The following is a 20,459-nucleotide window of genomic DNA, read 5'->3' as shown; positions in this document are numbered from 1 at the left end:
TTGCGTTCGAAGATTTCCTAGTAAACAATGCAGTAAGCTGCGCATTTCATGGAAATAGTGAGCAATGCATTGTGCCAGCATTACTAAACAAAATGTTGAGACATGGCGGGGGGGGGGGGAAGAGGGCCAACAACTCTCCCTACACATGAGGGAAATCTAGCCAATGGGAGAGAAGAACCCTACAGAGAAAAAGCATGCTATAAAGTGTGGTGGTTGCCTGATGTTGCCTGCTCTTTATGTGGAGATGGCCAGTTTGCTCTTCCTGCAGCAGCTAGAAATATTTGATAGTGGAAGTCCTCCTCCCTCGCCAGCTGGGCACCTCCATGTATTACATACCTGCCATTTCTGCAAGGTCCAGAACTCAAAATACTGAGCTAAAATTGAGGCCACAATCAAAGGAGAATCTGTGGCCCTCCAGATGCTGTTGGCCTTCCATCAGCCTCAGCCAGCCTGCAGGGATGATAGGTGTTGTAGTCCCGCAACATCTGGAAGACCAGAGAGTCCCCACCCCAGGTCAAGAATGTGTGTCTTGGCCATCCCTTGTAATGTAAGACAAACCAAAAGGTAGACTATGTAGCAGCAGTGCAAATTTCTATATGTTGGGTTTCTTGCAGCCAGCTTTCCCAAGTCTTCTTTCAGGAATTGCCTGTTACATAAATCCAAGGTCTAAAGTACAGGAAGAGACCTGGCTGACTCCAACACCTTTCCAGGTGATGTGCAAACAGGAGTTTTTTATATACTAGAAGGGGCCACTTTAGCCAAGAGGGTTCATCATCTTCGGGCAGATGGCTTGCAAGCAAGTTAAACACATTTCAATCAGGGAAGTTAGACTCAGTAACACACAATACAAGCCTGTTATCTCTGCCGCTGCCTTGTGTCAACACACCCACACACACCAGGCCATCCAGATAAGCGAAGCTGCTCTCAAATAGTCTCATGCTTAGGGTACTGCAAATGAGTCAAGCAGTATAACTTCAAAACCCAACAAATCCATAAGGGCACCCGCCCTATGCAACAGATGCTTAATAGCAAGGAGACAAGAGTTTAGGATTTGCCTTATTATTTTTTCAGTGGCTCTTGTTCTGTATCAGAAGATTCTGGCTGTTTCTGGATGAGCAAGTTCTCTATCCCAGTGGAATTTCCTGCCAACTGATTTTAAGAAGCATTATATAAGCCTCTGCTTACATTGATGTGAAAGTAACATGTGCTCTTCCGGTGCTTCAGAAACATACTGCTCTCAGCTCCAAATGCTATTTACATTCTCCTAGGATCCCACTGGCATAGTCAAGAGACTCTGGCGCACATTAGGAGCAGGGCAGGGTGTCTCAACCTGCCTTCTCTGCAAGGACAAAATGAAGAATAATAATAAATCAGAGTATCTTAGTCAAAAGCATTCTTAAGACGTTAAACGGCCTTCATTGGCAATTCTTACAGCACTACAGTACCATCGTGCCTATTTCTCCAACTGAATAGTGTTATGCATCAGAACATAACAGCCTGATGGATCAGGCCAATGCATCCAGTATCCTGTTCTCACAGTGGCCAACCAGATACCTGTGGGAAACCAGCAAGCAGGAGCCAGGCACAAGAGCACTCTTTCTTCCTATGGTTTCGGACTCCTGGTATTCAGAACTTTACTGCCTCAGACACTAGAGGCAGAGCACAGCCACCGATAGCCTTATCTCCATGAATTTGTCTAATCTTCTTATTAAGTAGTGGGTGGACATAACAGATGACACAGAGATTTCTCCAAGTTCTTTATAGTAAGCTGGAACTGAACTGAACACAAACAGCTCAGCCGGCCTGCTTTTATAGGCAGCCAGTTGACAACTTTGTAACACCACCAGCTCGCCTAAATTAACTGATGACGTGGACCTGAGTGAAAACTACATACACAACACCCCTGGTGACCAGAGTGAGAACTTCAATACATAACACTTATTTTAAAGCCATCCAAGTAGGGGACCATCAATGCTTGGAGAGGTACTATCATCTGTCCTGAATCTTCCAAAATTCCGATTCATGAGATGTCCCGGAGCTCTAGTGTTGAGGAGGCGGCAGACTTTTCTTCATGCACTTTCTCCAAGTCATGTACAATTCCTTGCATGAATGCATGCATGCAAGTCACCACTTCCTTGCCTTTTCTCTAAAAGGTCCTGAATGCTTTCCTCATAGGGAATTGCTCCGTCCCCTTGAATCACAGGACCTCTCATCTTTTTACACAACTAAGCTTACATCAGGAGTCTTTTTGAAAGTCCAAGTATACTCTGCAAGCTGAAACAAATATCAGTATACTTTAAAACTCCCAAATAACTTATAATAGGTTGTGAGACAGGACTTGCCCTTGCAGAAGCTTATGCTGGCTGTGTAAGCAAGACTTGTTCTCCTATCTGCTTGGTTATTTTATGTTTAGCAAAACTTTACACCACTTGAGCTTCTGATCTTGTATTTTTTATTTTTATTTTTTAATGCAAAGCCTTCATACTTTGCTTAAGTAGCCTGCATTTAAACTCTGGTATCTTTGCTTTCATAGTTGCATGTTTTAATCATGTATGACCATGGATCTCAATTCTCAGTATGTATGAAATGGTAGCAAAGCAAGAATTAAGATAATTTGACTTTTAACCCATAACATTCTTCATAAAAAACGGAAATACCTGAAAGTTACCATTTAAGATTCATGCCCTATGGGGGAGGGGGGATTCACAACAAATAAACTGATTTTTCTCATCAGAAATGTGCACCGTTTGCATTGTTTTACCATTAAAGGTCCTCTTGAGATCTCTAGTCCATAGTCTTGACGAGGATACTAATATTTCTTATTGTTCCTGTACATATCTACAGGTCAGCTAAATGGCAAATGAAGTCACAACGAAAGGGGAGTACAAATGCAGTGACTTGCGATGGTAAAGTGAGGTTATAAAAGAAGATGAAATTAGATCTCCTCCTCATTTTCACTGAGGTTTATCAAATGTGGCTCATAGTAAAGCATATTTCCACCCCAAAAGTAACACACACACACATTTTGGTTGCAAATGTTTATTGATTTAACAATATGACAAAGATGAAGTGAGAAATAATATTTGCCAATGACAACAACCTTCCAGTAGATTTTCTTATGTTATATAATGCTTTACAAACTCTTATTCAGCCTTGCCACAAACCTGCATTAGGTCATAATTATTCCCATTTTACAGATAAGCATACGAGTTCACGAGCCATTGCAATGGGAAATTTACTGGTGGCATACACTGAAAAAAGTAAATCTTCCTTATAGTCAATGTGATGCTATAAAAAATCTTGCTTATCTTGAGCAGTATTGTATAGGTAATTTACACACAGTTAAAGTTGAGAACAAACAACTGTAGGTAAGTTGATTGTTGGTGGCTAATGGATCTGTTTTGTTCGAAGAAGTCATCCACTTTCATTTAGAGGATCACGTTAATACATAATGAATATTTCTCCAGGTTTCATCACTAAAGCTGGTTCTCACATTCACATACATCACTTGATTACTCACAGCTGAATATGTAAACCAGTTCCACTGACTTCTTTTAAAATGAGGTGATAGAATTATTTCATGTCTTCAATAGCTCATTCACACATGCTATTTGAACTTGCAGTATATTAACTGAGGAGAATGCCTGGATGAGTCTGCCTGCCTGCAAGACAGAAGTATATGTGTGTTGTCAAGGGAATTGGTAACAAGCAAAGCTGGCCAGCGTGTGCCTAAAAGAGATTTCATCTATGTTGTTGGTACAGCAGAAGACACATCTGTCTAGGAAATTCCCTCTAGATTACTTAGTTCACAACCTCTCTGATGAAAAAGACACCCAGTGAACTGCAACGAGGTGTACATTGTAAGATGTACTGGAGCACACCCAGAGTCTGGAGGAGCACAGCACACAAACCAAAGACAACCTAAGAACATTCACCAACCAACAGCTGTCAGCATCGCTGTCCTTTCTCTCTGGGCATCTGAGTTAAACTAAGGCAACTATGTTTTTAACCTAACCGAACAGGACAGGTTAATCTGTGTTACAATCAGAAGCTGCAAAGTATATGTAAGGAAATAATATATATTTTGGCAACACACATTCCACAAATCATGCTAGCGAGATGTTGAGCACTACCATAGCTTTTTGGGCTAGTACACAATTAATATTTGAAGCAGTTTTATGGTTCCACATTTGTATAGCTGGGGAGGCATATATAGCATCTCCTTTAACGTTTGCATACTGCTTTGTCAGTAACTACACCTTCATTTTCCTGGAACCTCACTGTGAAAATAAACACATCTGAACAATGAGCCAATGCAACAGAGTGGATTACTTGACTACCTAGGGAAATTTGGGTCCAAATTCCAGTTGTCACCATGGATTCCTTAGGTATCACTGCCAAGAGTATCTCCCTCGCAATTTTAGTTGGGAAGTAGGAGCACAATGACCTGCTTAATAAGATTGTGATTAGGAGGAGTGGAATAATGATTGTACGACACTGCACATAAAACTAGTGTTAAGACAGAACCAACAGAAGTGATACAAAACCACAGTAATCTGGCAGTTTTTACATCATGAACAGAATGACCTACAGGAAAGTTTTAACCATTCCTTCAAGCAAAATTATTTCACAGCCAGACAGAAAAAAGTAATAATTTGGCCATCCCAGATTCCTTTCCAGTGGACACAATTGGTAAAATGATAGTCACCTGTTAATGCCACATTTTCACTATTCGCAGGTTGTGTTTTCACCTCTTTAAATGTTATACCATAACCATCCCAGGTGCTGTGGGAGAAGGCACCCCCCAAGGGCATTTGCCTACTCCACCTTGCTCTGTGTTTAGATTATGATGCAAGCCCACAGGTATCCTCCTAGCTTGCTCAACAATTTTCGTTACTGTCCCTTTTCTCTGCTCTCCAGGTAAACAGGGCCTTGACATTATCCGGGGGGGGGGATCACTGTGTGCACCCCCCCATGCCTTTTTGAAGGGGAAACTACCCTCTTCTCTTGCTTGAAGCAGCAGCAGCAGCAGCAGCAGCAGCAGCAGCAGCAGCAGCAGCAGCTATGGGGTAGCAGGGAAAGGAAGAGTGGGTGAAGCTGTTCCCAATATTGGTGAAACTGAAAAAGCTTTTCCTCCCATCACTTTTCTGCAGGGAAAATGTAAAAAATGTGAAATGGCAGATTGAAAAACAAAAAAAGCACACCTCTTCGCAGGTTACATGAAAAGGAAAGAAGACTGAAATGCAGTTGTAAATATACTTTCCTGCATGGCCAATCAGTTTAAAACCCTGGCTGTGCAGATAAAACTGTATTTCTGCCTTTCATGCAGGAGAGAGGCTTGTACATGTTTGTTTTCCTACATTTATATCCTGCCTTTCGTCCATTATGGAATTCAAGATGGCACACAGATAGCTCTGTGGGAGAGGGTCGCTCATCCATCTGACCTAGATCAGATCAGCTTCAGCTATGCAGTGGTCTCGTGTGCCAAGGACTTTTAAGTGGTCCATGTGTTTAAGATTACAAGTCATTGCTTAACACCTTGTCCTGTCCTGATCTGCACCTACAGGACAAGTAAGCGGAGAAAGGAGCAAGACACCACAAAGACCTGGGGGGGGGGGAGGGAGAGAGAATGGTTGCAATTGATGCTCAGAAGACCAGAGAGCGCTCCTCACATTTGTAATTTCTCAACTGCCTAACTCACTCACTTATTACTATACTGAGACAGGAGGCAGATTCTTTGGTTCAGTACAATCTCCACTAAGCAACTTTTTAGAAGTGTGTAATTTTATTTTATTTTGGCAAGGGTGTTCAATCCCTTAGAATGACTATCACACATTTACTATCTTCCCACACAGCTCTCTGCTTCATTCTGTATCCATTCCACTTCATTGATTTTATGGGAATACCCAAGAGAGTCCAAGCCAAGTAGTCTTTGCCAATTGCACGCCTTCCCGAGGGAAAGCACAACCTATTTAATAGCGGATCCAACACATTTTATTTTGAGTCTTCCATACATCCTCAAAGGAAAGAACATACATGCCCATGAGTGTGCACACGTCAACTCTGCTCTTCTGCAACAGCCATGGACGTGCGAAGCTTGTTAGTGGTGGATGTCCAGCTCTTGAAGGAGTCTTTTCTCCAACTGCACTCAGGCTGGAAGAAGTCACCAGGCTCCAATGCGTTGTTTCTTCTTGGGGAAGGGGCAGGAGGTAGCAGAGGAGACACAGTGATGCCCGAAAAGCAGGTTAGCCGCTGTCACACGCACAGTGGGGGCACTAGCAGCACAATGTGCGTTAGTCAGTGGCTCACCTGCTTCTGGAGAGTTAGACCAACCACAGGCAGGCAGGCAGGCAGGTTCTTCTAAGATGTCAGCAACAGACACCCCACCACCACCACCCCTGCCCCTACCAACATGGATCTGAAATACACAAGAAATAGATCAGCAGCAGTGTCACCACCAGCACTCCCTAAGCCCCAGTATGTCCGGCCACAATACTTTCCCATATTTCGACACATACAAAAATAAGCCCAGAAAGCTTCTGTTTCAACACCCCTGGGCCATTCCAACATGTGCAAGACAGATGCAGACCACACCAGAGGGACTTTCTACAAAACAGGTCAAGGCGTCAGCTGCAGGCATTTTGAAGTCTCTCCCTTTGGCCATTTTCTGCTTAATTCTGTGCTGCATTTCCCCAACACAAAACAACATGTCAACTTGGAAGAAACAGTTATGTCAGTTTATTCAAAAGTGGATTCAGACCCCCAAATAATTCACAGAAAAGAAAGGAAGAGATCTTGCTGTAGAAGTTGGAGCAATAAGGAAGTTCCGTTTCCACCTGGAGGACAAATCCCCGCCGCCACTTTTACCCACTGACTTAACTGGATATGAATTACATCCTCCGCCACCCCTTGGTGTTTATACAAGCACAGGCAACCGAACAGCGCAACCCCTTTTTGCAAGTCTGCTCAGAATCAAGTTATACTGATCGCAAACCAAAACGAAGCAGAAAGCCCCATTCCTTTCCTTGCACACCCTGAAGCGGAGGGAGTGTGGAAACCTGGCCGACCAATTAAGCGACTGGGTAATTTGCGACAAAAGTGAAACTGCTTCTTTCCTCCTCAATGGATCAGCTTCAATTTCATTAGGCAACGAAGCGTTTCGAAATAATATTAATATGGGAAGGAAAAAAGTTAAATAGAAGTTCAGTGCCCTTTCCCAGAGCGGGGGGGGGGGGGGAATCGAGGACTGTCATTGACCTCGCACGAACTTGCTTCCGTTCGTTCCTCGGCGAACACTTCGCTTTGACAACGACTTACAATTCTTCACTGAGCACGGATGCGCCTTTTAATTGACTTGGCCGGGAAAGTGGGGGATGCTCTATGCCGCACGCTGAAAGTGAAACCAAGAAATGCTGCCCCCCCTCCTATTTTTTTAATGCTTTCCCTTAACTGCGCCCAACCTTAAAACACCCAGCCGGAAACCAAGCCCTACCCCGAATCCCCAGTACCCACCTCCCTACCTAGTTACCCCACTTACCTGAACTTCGCAGGCGCCGCCTCTCGCTCGGGAACTTTCCACCCGGCTCCTTTCGGCAGCCTGCGCTGCCCACTTTCCACAGGCAGGAGGGAGAGCGCGAGCAGACCAGAGGCAGCGGCAACTTCTCCTTCCCGGCGCTGCGCTGCGCTACCCAGCCCACGCCGCTGCCGCGCAACCTGCCTTCTCTTTCGCTCCCCTACCCCGCCCTGGCTACATGCAAATCTAGGCTGGTGACGTCGCGCCGCGGATCCTCCAATGGAGGCTGCGCCCGGCTGCCGGCCAGCCACGCCTCCCGCCGCTCTCGCCAATCAGCGGAGACCCCCTCCTCGCGCGGGGCTAGGCAGCTCCCTCCTTCGCCCTTCCCCGGGAGTTACAGCGCGGGGTGCGGCGCGTTCGGTTCTGCACGTCCTTACTTTAGGGAGGAACCAACTGTACTTGCCCGAGTGTCGATGCCGCTCTCCTCCCGCCCGCCTCCCTTCCCCCCCCCCGGCTCCCTTTCCCGCAATGGTTGCCGCCAGCCAGGCTCCTTTCCAGGAACGCGGCTGGCGAAAGGGCCGGGCGGGGTCGAGCCCGCGGGGTCGCGTCCGCCGCCTTTCTCAGTCGGCGTGGTTCGGCTCCCCTCGGCCGCCCCTCCCCTCCTCGGGGGCGCCGAGTGGTACAGCCCAGCCTGGGCTTTGCCATGAGGACAGTGTCAGTGCGCACGTAGCAAGCGCAGAAGCGGCAGAAGGCCGGGTCCCAAGCGGCGCGCGGTGCCGGCAGGGGCGGGCGCGCGCCGCGAGATGTTCCCCCGCGCGGCCGCCGAGGCAGCTGCTGTTTGCAGCTGGCGCGCGCTGTCCTCAAAGGCTCTTTCGAGCGCAGCCCGGCCGCTCCCGCCCTATCCCCCCCTCCACCTCTCCAAAAAGGTAGACGGAGCGAAAGAAACCCCGCCCTGCTCTTTTACCTCATTTGCTTCTTTAAAGGATGCGCGCGCGTGTGCGTGTTTGTGTGCGTGCAAAAAGCCCAGGGGATCTGGTTTATCTTTAGCACGGGAACAGTACATTCAAGACTGTGCGGCAAACGCTACAAATCTTGCACGCTGCGTGGGGTGGTGGTGGTGGTGGTGCAAATCGAAGGCATTTGTGCACCTGAGCCTCGTACTTCAAGTTGGGCTCGTTGGCGTCCATGGATTGCATGGCTCCTTTCGGACACATTCGTAGTTTTCTTCTGTTTAAAAAACTGTAAAGAACCATAGCCGGAGAGGTGCATTTGAATTTTTCTTAAGTGATGCACAGAACACACGAAGGGGCATCTAAATGTATTGCTTTCAAGCCCCGTTATGTCTACCTTGATGCGATTTTGAGGTGCTGTTTCATCATCTTCCACTGCAGGAATTCTAGGTTTGCAGGAATTCTCAGGGTGGACTTTTAGTACAATGTGACCTTTTATGAACTGCATGGCACTTTGTGCAGGAGCTGGGGCAAAAGACTTGCATAACAATGGAGGTCTCTCAGCTGATCACATAACGCCTAAACGTTATTATAGCAAGCTCCCCTCTTGCATTCCAGAAAGGGTACCTAGTGGCACGGCCCTAGAAAGCACACACAACACGTGCACATGTTTGCACATAGATTATGTTTGGCATATTTTTCTTAATTACACAATTGTTTTTGTTACAGGTGGGTAGCCGTGTTGGTCTGCCAAAAACAATTGTTTTTGTTTAATGTAGGCTAGCAGTATCTCGCCCCCGCCCCGCGCCCGTCCCTTCCAACTTTACAATTCTATGACCCGATCAAGTAAGGGGGAATTGCCGTAGATGGGCAAAGGATAAAGTGCAGAAATGGCAATGACAATGCACTACTACAGCAATCCTTCCAAGTAATTTGTAAAACGGCCCTTTCTTACTCCCCAGTCACCCCAATTTTACGATGGGATATACAGAATTGATGTCAACTAAGAACAAAAATCCTTGGGAGGAGGAGCGTGTCGAACGCCTTCAGCACTTGCACTCCCGGCTCAGCCTCAAATAACAGTGTGGCAAAAGTGTTACATAAGAGGAGAGAGACTCAGCCTACAGCGGCGGCGGAGGCTGCAGTCCAGAGGACGGGAATGCAGGGCAGGAAGCTTTCAGGCCAAAAGAGCAACGATGCATAAGGGATTTGTGCACAACTTATGCAGGCATGGAGGGGAATGGCTACGGACTACTGCCCCCTTACCTCACTGCATAGGAATGGGGCACGGGTGGCCATGCTGATTAGGGACACTGGGGTGATGCCAATTAAAAAGGCATTAATCTTACTGCTACCGTTTCCCTGTCAATCGTCTCCCTCCTCCTACCCCCACTCTCTTCTGCCCAGATTTACTCCTTTGCCATTTCTCCACATTCCAACCCCCAACCCGCACATTTCCCCTTTTTCTCCCTTCCCTCTCTCCTCTCACCAGTGCCCCATCTTGCCGCTCCCTCCCTCCATTTAGTTCTTTCCTATGTTGCTCTTCCCACTCCGCATCTAGAGTTCACGTTGGACCTGGAGCATCTTGCCAGAGCTCAGCGTTTGTGCTTGGTGGGAGCCTGCACTCCCCTAATGATGAGCCGCCCCATATAAACCCTCAGCAAACACCCTCAGTCAGTCACCATGGGTCTTTCCATAACTCCTGCTGCCCCCTTTCCCTGGTAGCCAGCAGTGAGTGGTTTTTCCTAGCCACCACTAAGGCAGAAGGAGCCCTAGGGGCACTCAGCTGATGAGCTTTCAGAGGACCCGAGAGAGATCAATTTAGGAATTGTGTAGAAAGGGAAATTCCACCAGTTGCCGCTTCTATCAGTAGGAACTGCGGTGGGAAAATATTTTTAGGCAACTGAAAGGTATAGGAGCATCTGAACTAGGCAACCCCCCCTACTCTCTGACAATCATCTGTGCACAAAACAAAGGGAGGGCTAACCATATTCTGCTTTGCATTCACCCCCCTCTCTCTGGATTACTTAGTTAATTCCACACTTGCTCACTGCTTTTTAAGCTGTATGTTTGCCCCTCTGAGCCAGTTAATCGGCTGCTTCTAACACATATCATTTTCTGCCTTTAGAAACAGCATTGCTTTCATATGTCATATATGCCTTAGTGACTGGCATACATACTAACTGCCCATCTAATGTAGATTCAGTGCCAAAGAAAGTGGAGTTCTGCAACCAGAATGAATTAGCCAAATTAAGTACATTTCAGAGCATTCATTCTGCTCCCAAGAGGAAGTGTTTCAAAGGGTTTGGGATTTTTAGCAAACACTGGTGTTACATGAGCCAAAAAAAGGAAAAGAAAACCGTCAACTTGTGATGCTCCACAACTTCCCTGCATCTTGTGTTCCATGTTGCCTGCCTATTCATACAGTTAAGACATGTTTCCTGGTATTCCATCTAACTTTACTTGGTAATACTTGAATCTGTGTTTCTAGCTGTCCCATAACAGCACTAGAAAACTGCTGCTTTCCATTTCTTTGGGTGGCTTGTTGCTTACTTCATATGCCAATTTCACTGGAGCACACTCGAAAATATAGAAGGGCTTCAATCAAGAACTCCAATTTCATTGGAGCAAGCTATCTCTGGTGTTGGCAACTTGATAGACTGAAAATATTTCTAGTCTATATACACAGCAGACCAGCACGTGTACAAAACAGCATGGACTAACCTCCTTTACTGGAGTGTAGTAAGCTCATTGGTTAATCTAGTGCTGCTGGCATACATGCAGAGCAATACCAATGAAGTCATGGAATTACAGTGGTTTAGAACCACTGTAAATGAGATTAGACTCAGGCTAATTGTCTTTTGCAGGGATTTGCAGTAAATAAGCCCCAAAGACTTAGATCCCTTTGCATGAGTTTTAATACTTGTACACAAGGTCTTCCATTACATGCCAGTAAAGAAAAGGAACTGGTTTTGCCCAAGGGTGATGGCTGATCATTTTTTCAGGTGGTCATTGTGGTAAAGATTAGCACATGTTTGTAGCTGTGTTGTGAAAAGTACTGGTATTTCCTGGTTTTTGCAGACCCAGGCTGCTGCTGAAGGCACAAGAACAGGTTGTCGTGCAGTTTCTTTCATGAGCAGTTAGTCACTTTACCAGTGTCTGCTACCACTGGATTGCAACAATTAGGTGATCTGTGAACTGAAGCTCCCTACTCCCCCATGCTGAACCACATGCTTGAGAGCAATAGGGCAATACATGGAGGCTTAGAGTAAACTCCATAGAAACCAATAATGATTTGCCCCTCCCAAATAGTTAGGTATCAGAAGAGAAGCATCCAAAAAAGCAGGGGTGGGGAACCATTTTCAGACAGGACGAAATGCCAGGGGTGGGTAGGGCCAGAGTCAAAAGTGGGCGGAGCAACAAATGCAAATATTGATCTCATGCTGTAGGCCACACCTCCTATATTTGCAAAGTATGAGGCATTGTAGGAGTTGAAGGACACATTCCAGCTAGGCAAAAATATCTGGGGTGTGAAGCAGGGCCAATTAGAGGAATGGCCTAGGAGAGAGGTCTGAGGGTGAGAAAGGACTATTTGAGGGCTGTTCCCTTGCCCTGCAGGATGGGAGGAATAGCACCTATTACATTCTAGTGGACAAAAGAAAGTTGTGACAGACAACTTAAAGACCAACCATTTTATTATGATGTAAGCTTCCCCATATTACACTCATGTCATCAGATACATGAAGTGTTATCTTGAATTACAGGTATACATAGGGGTTTTTTGTGTGTAAAGATTTTAAATTGTAAAGCTTGAGGTCAGATTAATATTCTACAGCCTTTTAAATGTGTTTGTGGGAGGTGGGGGTTATTGTTTTGTTGTGTTTGTTCTAACTGTTTATTTGTGCTTTTATCCCTTATTTTTATCTTGTGAACCGCCCTGAGATCTTGTGATGAAGGGCAGTATCCAACGAATAAATAAAAACAGATAAAATGCAGAGAAGTGTAAGCTGATAATTACGTTACTAATTGTGGTCATTAATCCTGTCTGTACCTTCCTGCATTTTCTGCTACACCTCTAGAAGTTTTTGTACAGTTTTTCCCTGGAGAAAGGAAAAATACCGTCTTTTAAAAACCAAAGAGTTTGTAAAACATTTTCTGCAGATTTACTTTGTTCTAATGGGTGGTTCCTTGTCCATTAGATGACAGCAGTGTGATCCTGAAGATACTGGTTATGCTGCATGTGTGTGTGTGTGTGTGTGTGTGTGTGTGTATGTGTATGCATTGCTGGTAATGCCCTTCAATAAAACCACATCTGTTTATAGCTCACAGACACACCTAGACGTTTGCCCAGTTTATATTCAGCCTGCCCCACAGCTGAAGTCAAGGAGGATAAACAAAGCTGCCTTATATTAGGTAGGCTTCTTGGTTCATGTAGCCCAGAACTGTCTCAAAGTGAGACAGACAGTGAGACGGACAGATGCTCTTCAACAGCTCATAGGAAAGCCTTTCCCAGCCCTTTGATCATTTGGAGTTGAGGGGCGTGAAACCTTCCACATACAAAGCATGAGACTGGCCTCTTAGTTACAGCCTTTTCCTCAGATTGAATTAGTTGAAATCCAATAACGAAATGGATGTGTGTCAAGTGGAAAGTAGAAGTGATGAGAATTTCATACACCAGTTTTTCACGGAGACGCTAGATCAGTGGTTCCCAGCCTTTTTTTTAGCCATGCCCCACCTAAGCATCTCTAAAATCCCCCCATGACATATAATTCTTATTATTCAAAAAGTGAACGCCTATTCACGTGAAGGAAGCCTAAAAGGCCATTAATTTGGTCTAAACAAGCTTCCAAATTGCCCTCCTTTAAAATAAAATTGCCCCACATTGGAAATCACGGCTCAGGATAGTTTATATTGAAAGTCCCGAGATCCCAGTTTGCTTCAAAATGATTTTTTTTATATATCCAGTCCACCCCCCCCACTCCCCGCATAAGGCTTATTATTTGTCATACTTAGCTTTTCCCAGTTTTTATAACAGTTGACAGCTCTTTCCTCATTGACCCAAACAATGACCTTGTGAGGTAGGTTGAAGGCTGAGAGAGGAAGAAAGACTTGCATGAGACCACACAGAGAGCTTGGTGGCTGGCCTGGGATCATCTGATGGAAGCCTGGGAGAACAAGGATAGCTTTCCAAGTTAGTGTTCTTTGAATTTCAGTCCGATCTACTGTGGAGATCTCCGTTAATGATCTAAACCTGCCGAGCCTTTATTTGCCTTTCTGTGTGTGACTCACAGAAACGCTTTTACAGCTCAGCAATAAAAATGAACAGTCCACGGCTGGCTTTACGTGGGAAATGTGTCTGTAGTTCTAATTATCCCAGTGTTTAGCTGTGCGTGACCATACACTGGAGAGCACATCGGAGGCTGGAGTGGATTCAAATCCTCTATGTGAAGACAATGGGGTGTTTTTCAGTCAGAGCCAAAGTATATCTTACAGTCAGGGACCACAGACATCAGTGGCTGTAATGTCTAAGGAATAATTGAGAGGGTGGTCTGTCTTTTATCTTTTCTGTCTCTGATGTTTTAGTGTTTTATGGTTGCTTTATTGTATTTATTGTTGATGTCCTCAAACTGTATTTAAAATGGGTAACATACTCTTCTGACTTGTGGTGGTAGCCTCCTTGGGCTTTTTGAGGAAGAGTAGATGTTGTTGTTGTTGTTGTTGTTGTTGTTGTTGTTGTTGTTGTTGTTGTTGTTTTATTTCTCACTACAAAGAGAAATGCAATAATTGCTGGATTATATTTAATTCTTTGAAGTCAGATTAAAAACACAATTTATTTAGCAAGATATTCATGTACGTTATCCAGGTTTTGATCAGGTTTCCAGCATTGTAACGTTTTTGTTTGTTTGTTTGTTTAGAAAGCAATAATGTAAAAGTGATTTTTACCATGTATGTGGGCACCTTGCTAAATGTTTCCCATAATATATTTTTAGTTAAGTCAGTCACTGCTGATAACCCAGTGTCAATCTAGGGCAGTGGTGGTGAACCTAAGGCACGCATGCCAGAGGGAGCACTCAGAGCCCTCTCTGTGGGCACGCATGTCGTTGCCCCAGCACAGAGCTGGCAGAAGGCGAGGGCGTTGTGTCGAGTCCTCAGCTCAGCTTGGGCGGCCGGAGCACCATGTGCATGGTGGGTCGGCGCAGGAAACAGCGCAGCAGGAGTGGGATGTGATGCCTGTCAGGGTGCTGATTCTTTCCAAAACGGGGGTCACAGCTATTCTTTGGCCCGAGTCATTGTGCCCCATTGCACCGAGGCTTCTGGAGCATATTGTGACAATTAGTATTTTGTGTGAGTGGGTTGCACCAGCAATGATTATGGTGGGCCCTCAGTTTCGGATGCTGAACAAGCAGGACAGTAAAGAGCCAAAACCCCCAAACTGCCCCAGCTGCTGCAGCACCTTTAGGGCTCCTTTTGCTCATCCGTTCCATGTGGGATGCCCAGACCGAGAAGGCACCCTCGTGGCCAGGGAGGGGCAAAAGGAAGGACCGGGTGGGGCACTGGTCCCATTCGGATACTTGACGCTATCCCCAAGCAGGCGCTCATGTTGTTTTCAGAAGCTGGGCGTGGATCCTGGGACTTGTGTCCAAGTAGAAGCGCCTCGGATGGGGCGTCAGGGGCGTGTGCAAAACGGAGCCACAACCCCCAAAGTGCGTGTTTTCCATTGGGGAGCCTCTGCTGTGGGTGGGGAGGGCACAGTGCTCTGCACATGCTCAGAGGTGTGCTGCTGCGTTGGTGGGCCGCCTTCCTCCTCTTGCTGTGAGGTTGAGGCTTTACACCCCCTCCAGCCATGCCAGACACCCTGCGTAGGGGTCGGTCGGGGCTGGGCGAGGGAGCAGGGCTAGCATGTGGGGCAGCCCCTGGGGCCCTTTCAGAAAATAGTAGGGTTTTGGGTTGCAGTTTGGGCACTCGGTCTATAAAAGGCTCGCCATCACTGATCTAGGGCATTTCTTGCAGCTCATCACAGCAATATGCCATGTCATCATGTGGCTTTGAAAGCTCACAGCTTCCTGTGTTTCCTGAGAAGTAAAAACAGCCCAAGTGTTAGTGGCAACTAATCCATTTATTCTAGGAAGCTGCCTTATACTGAGCCAGACCTTTGGTTTATTTAGCTCAGCATTGTTTACTCTTCACTGGCTTCCAGTAGCTTCTTGGTGTTGCAGGCGGGAGTATTTCCCAGCCCTATCTGGAGCCACCAAGGTTTAAACCCAGGACCTTTGGATGCAAAACATGATCTCTACCACTGACTTACCTCTCTCAAGAGAGAGACCTGTGCACTCAGCTGATGAGTGCCCACCTTAGGATGTTCATCCAAGCATGAATTTGATGGATGAGTGTACTAATGGGGAAATGTACCCCTTAACTGGGGCCACTAGTCACAGAACAATATATGTGATTAGAGCTGTACCGAAGCCAATATTCATTGTTTTAATTATTTATAGATCCTGACTATGTATACAACACTCTTTGGACACGAAAGCTGCGGAAAGTTTGGCTTCCAAAAATAGTTTGCAAACCGGAACACTCACTTCCAGGTTTGCGGCATTTGGGAGCCAAAATGTTCGAGAGCTAAGCTGTTCGAAAACCAGGGTACGACTATATTGCAGTCTCAGTTTTGAAGTTTCTCACTCAGATTTTAGAAAAGCAGTGACATTTGTCACAGTCATGTTTTTAATTTCTCATAAACTTTCTGTTGAGACACCAGCTGCCTTTTTTCATCACTGGCCTTTATTCTTTATTTCTAAACCAGACTCACGCTTGTGTTTTTTAAAAACCAGTCCAACAGGCTGAAATTCCACAGGTAGAGCTTTCTTCTCTCCAATTCCACAGGAAAGGCTTTGTCTGCTACATTTCTGCAGTTGCCAGCACAGGCACAAGGACAAGTAGGAAACGCCAGGTGATTTACACAGGGACTCTGCAGTAGATGAAAGAATAGCATTTGGGGTTTAGGAACACTAAACTAACTTCTCTAATTCCTGGCCCCCCTTCCCTCTTCCTCTGATACCCCCCCCCTAAGAACAGACCCAAACAGCAACAAATCCTGCTTTGTTCCAAAAGAAGAGTGCTTCAGATTGCATCTGGGCGGGCTTTCATTCATAGCAGAGGCCTTGTTTTCCTCCTCAACATTCAGAGTCTCATGAATTATAGCTGGAAAGGCCGTTTCCTACTTTTGCTTCGTTTCATTCTCAGCGTTGCTAGAAAGGGACAGCTGAGGCTGGTGTCATTCTTCCTTTGCCTTTTTTTTTTTTTAGTCTTACCAGGGAAAGGCACTCTCCACCCTCCCCTGGTTTCTGACAAGATCCCATCCCAAGGCTGAGCAAGAAACCTACATGATTCATGAGTACATGTTATGTATAAGGGAGAGAGATTGCTCCGTACGTTTCCCAGTATCCTTGGGAGTCTTTTGCTTTCAACAAACTGCCTCTCCTTACAGATAAACTCAAAAGTGGTGCTACTCACACAGACCAATTATCTGCGTGCCTACTCAGAAGCCCCACTGAATTCAATGGAGCTTGCTGCCACCTACGGATGCCACCAGATTGCAGCCCTAAGGGCACACCAGAGAACATGCTATTCTCCACCTTGGCGCGATTGCATGCTGCCTGCTGCTGCCCATCCGTTATGCTGTCCTCCCCAGAACAGGCCCAGAAGCACGTGGAAAGAATAACTCCCAGGGTTCTGGGAAGCTTAGGCCCAATCCTTTGCAGACTAGGAGTGAAGAGAGGGAGTACATGATCTGGTAACAGTGGGCCAGGCATTGGGAAGGCAGAGACGGCCAGGCGAAGCTTCCTTTCCCACTCCTCCCTGGTCCCACTGCTTCATCCCAGCAGCTTCCCAGTCCCGGCACTCTCACAGAGCTGGTCAGCTGCTGGATGGGGTGGGAGTTAGAGGCACTGCCAGATGCAGCATGGGGGTTTGGTGTTAGGATCTCCCAGACTGTTTGTTTTTTAAGCATTGATTAACAGCTACTGTGGGCAAATGGTACTCGGACCATAATGTGGTGGGAGGGGGAAATAACCGCCCCCTTGTTTTCCCAATTAAAATCGCACACCCTCCAAGTTGCTATTCTGTAGAGGAAGGGCAAATACCCGTACATTTCCCCTACAAGGCTAAAAATAGCTTGGGGAAGCAATTTTATTTGGAAAACATTTGCCCAGGAGCTGGGGGGAGGGGGCACCAGGGTGGAATAAACCTCTCCATCCCCCGCCAACATTGCAGTCCCAAACTGTGCTAAAGTGGTCAGATTGTTGGACTAGGACCTGGGACAAAAGAAAGACCTTCACAAACAGTGCATGATAAATGTGTGCAGTTCACTGTCATCAGGCCTCCTCTCCCTCAGCTGTCACCTGGGGCAGCCATTCCACCAGACTGCCTCAGTGGGAGAAATGGGAAACAGGACTCATTCGATCAGCTTTGCCAAAAGACCAGGCTCCATCAGCACCTCCTGTCCCTGAACTGTGCCGCCTGGTCATTTTAAGAATTTGTGCCCGAGTTAGATTTTTATTTTCTTATTCATTTTGTGTCCCTTTTTCCTTGTGTGTCCCCCCCTCCCCAGTCTTCAGTTTAGGACCGTTGTGTTTTAATTTATTGTTTCATAGCTACTCCAGGAGCCCTTTTGTTTTGGCTGAAGAGCCAGGTACAAATAATCTAAATCAGAGCTTTCCAAAAAAAATCATGTTGGTGACACACTTTTTAGACATGCATCATTTCGCAACACAGTAATTCAGTTTTACATCATTTCATGACACAGTAATTCAGTTTTACTAGCAAACCAAAGGTTAAACTAACCCCTTATAAGGGTGTTTGCACGATACACCTACACAGTGCAGCCAACACACTAATGTGTCGCGACACACAGTTTGGAAAGCTCTGATCTAAATAAAGAAATCAGAGAGGACGAGGGCCACTAGCTAAGGTTGCAATTCTAGCCCCTTTCCTGGGAGCAAGCCCCGCAGCATTCAGCAGGACTTTCTTCCGAATAGTCGGGGTTAGGATTGCCCTGTCAGCCACATAAACCATAAAGCGCACTCCGTGCATTTCCAGGATGCGTGTGTGTGTGTGTGTGTGTGTCTGTATGTGAATTTACATTCCCCGTTCGGATAACGACACATTTAATGCAGCGAAAATAAGCGATTAACCTTTCTCAATTTGGTTCTTGCTCTTTGCTTCCACGAGCACGTTTTGTTTTGTCTCGCTGAGTTAGTTGGAGCATTAATAACACCGGGCTTCCCGCTTGCTCTATCTGTGTAATCCTTATAATCCCGAACTCTTTAGCAAGAGAATACTGGCATGCAGTCCTGCCCATCCGTTCCGCGGGGTTTAACACGCACGGCTCGCTCGCATTCGACTGCAGGGTGCGGCGGCATGGATGGTTGCTCCAGAGACCTCTTGTGGCAGAACTGCGGAACTGCCGCTTGGTGCAGAAGCGCGGAGGTCCCCATCTCTTAAAACCGCCAGATAAAAAGGGGAAACGCTCTGCACAGACGTTGTTGTTGGGCTTCATTCAAAGCACGTTCCACCACTGAGAGAGCACAATCCTGAACGTGCCTCTGCTTAGTTCAATAGGTCTCACTCTGTGTAGTGAGCGTGCTTGGGACCGCTGTCACAATTGGCAACACTAGCCGAATTACGCGGATACTGCTTTAACTTTTCAACAAATCAAACAGACGTTTTTGCTTGAAGCCTGCTTTAAGGAACCTAACAAGTTAGTAGAGCAACGCTTCCGATTCCGAAGGGGCCTTGCAGAAAGTCAGGAATGCGTGCGTACGTGCGTGCGTGGGAATCTGTGTCTGGAGAAGCCGAGCGCTTCTTTCGTGTCCTAGGCGCACACAATTGTTTTAACAGTCGTCAACAGGTTTACCACAGCTATCAGCCTCTCACCCATTCCCACCACCCTTCTGGGTCATACCCCTCCCCAACCTCTCACTACAAATAAGGGTCTGGTGACTTCTGTTTCTGTGTATCTGAAGAAGTGTGCATGCACACGAAAGCTCATACCTAGAACAAACTTAGTTGGTCTCTAAGGTGCTACTGGAAGGAATTTTTTTAAAAATTTTTTTATTGTCTTAAAGAAAGGAAAGCTCAATTTATAATTCCTGATTCCATACGGTGTTGAAAATTTAGACATGTCCCTGCCTTCCATCGAGCTTTATATCTGTTTATTTCGCCCTTGCAGATGCGCTGCCTTCTAAACTGTGTGTAAGGATAACAGTTCCCGTGATTTACGAGGTGGCGAGCGTGGAGGACAACTTATTTCACGGCAAGGGCGATGGCGTTATGCAATTTTAAAAATCCCCCCATCTCTCTCTCTAAATCAAAATTCCTTTCTGGGCCAGCCAAAATGTCCACAAAGCAGTGAGCAAGCTTCCGAGTCCACCAGAGTTCTTCGTCCGGTTGGATGTTAAGCAAAGCGATCGGATAAAAAGAGCTGGATTGCTATTTAAGTTATAACGTCTGCACTAGTTAAAAGTTGGTTTTTGTTTGCGCATCGTCCTAGAAGGCCGTCGTTGGAAGGAGCGGGGTGGCATGAAGAACTCCCGCACCTCGGCATTTGCCACCACGCTGCCGGCTTCAAAAGGGAGTTTTGGCAGGCGAACCTTTTCTCAGCCCTGCATGACAAGTTGCAGTGGCCAAAAGGGAACCCCCCTTTCAAGTGTTACCTGAGAAAGCTCGCATCTGTAAATCCCACTGACCTTGGCCTCTGAGCCAACAGGCACAGAATCGGGCTGCCTAAGGTTCAGGAGCTGGGTTGCCACAGAGGCGCGGCGAAAGAGTGCCCTGGAGCGCGTGCAAAGGGTCACCCCCTGACTAGCGAAGGAGTTGCTTTGCATTGTTTCATTTTTTAAGATGGGGGCTTCTCTAGTTCCTCCTCTGTTCAGTAAGTAATAGTTTAGGAGGCGACACCTCAACGAGAGAAAATGCTTTGCACGCATTTTCACTGT

The sequence above is a fragment of the Lacerta agilis genome, chromosome 1, assembly GCF_009819535.1.
Source record: "Lacerta agilis isolate rLacAgi1 chromosome 1, rLacAgi1.pri, whole genome shotgun sequence".
Classification (NCBI taxonomy): domain Eukaryota; kingdom Metazoa; phylum Chordata; class Lepidosauria; order Squamata; family Lacertidae; genus Lacerta; species Lacerta agilis.
Note: the sequence above shows the minus strand (reverse complement) of the source record.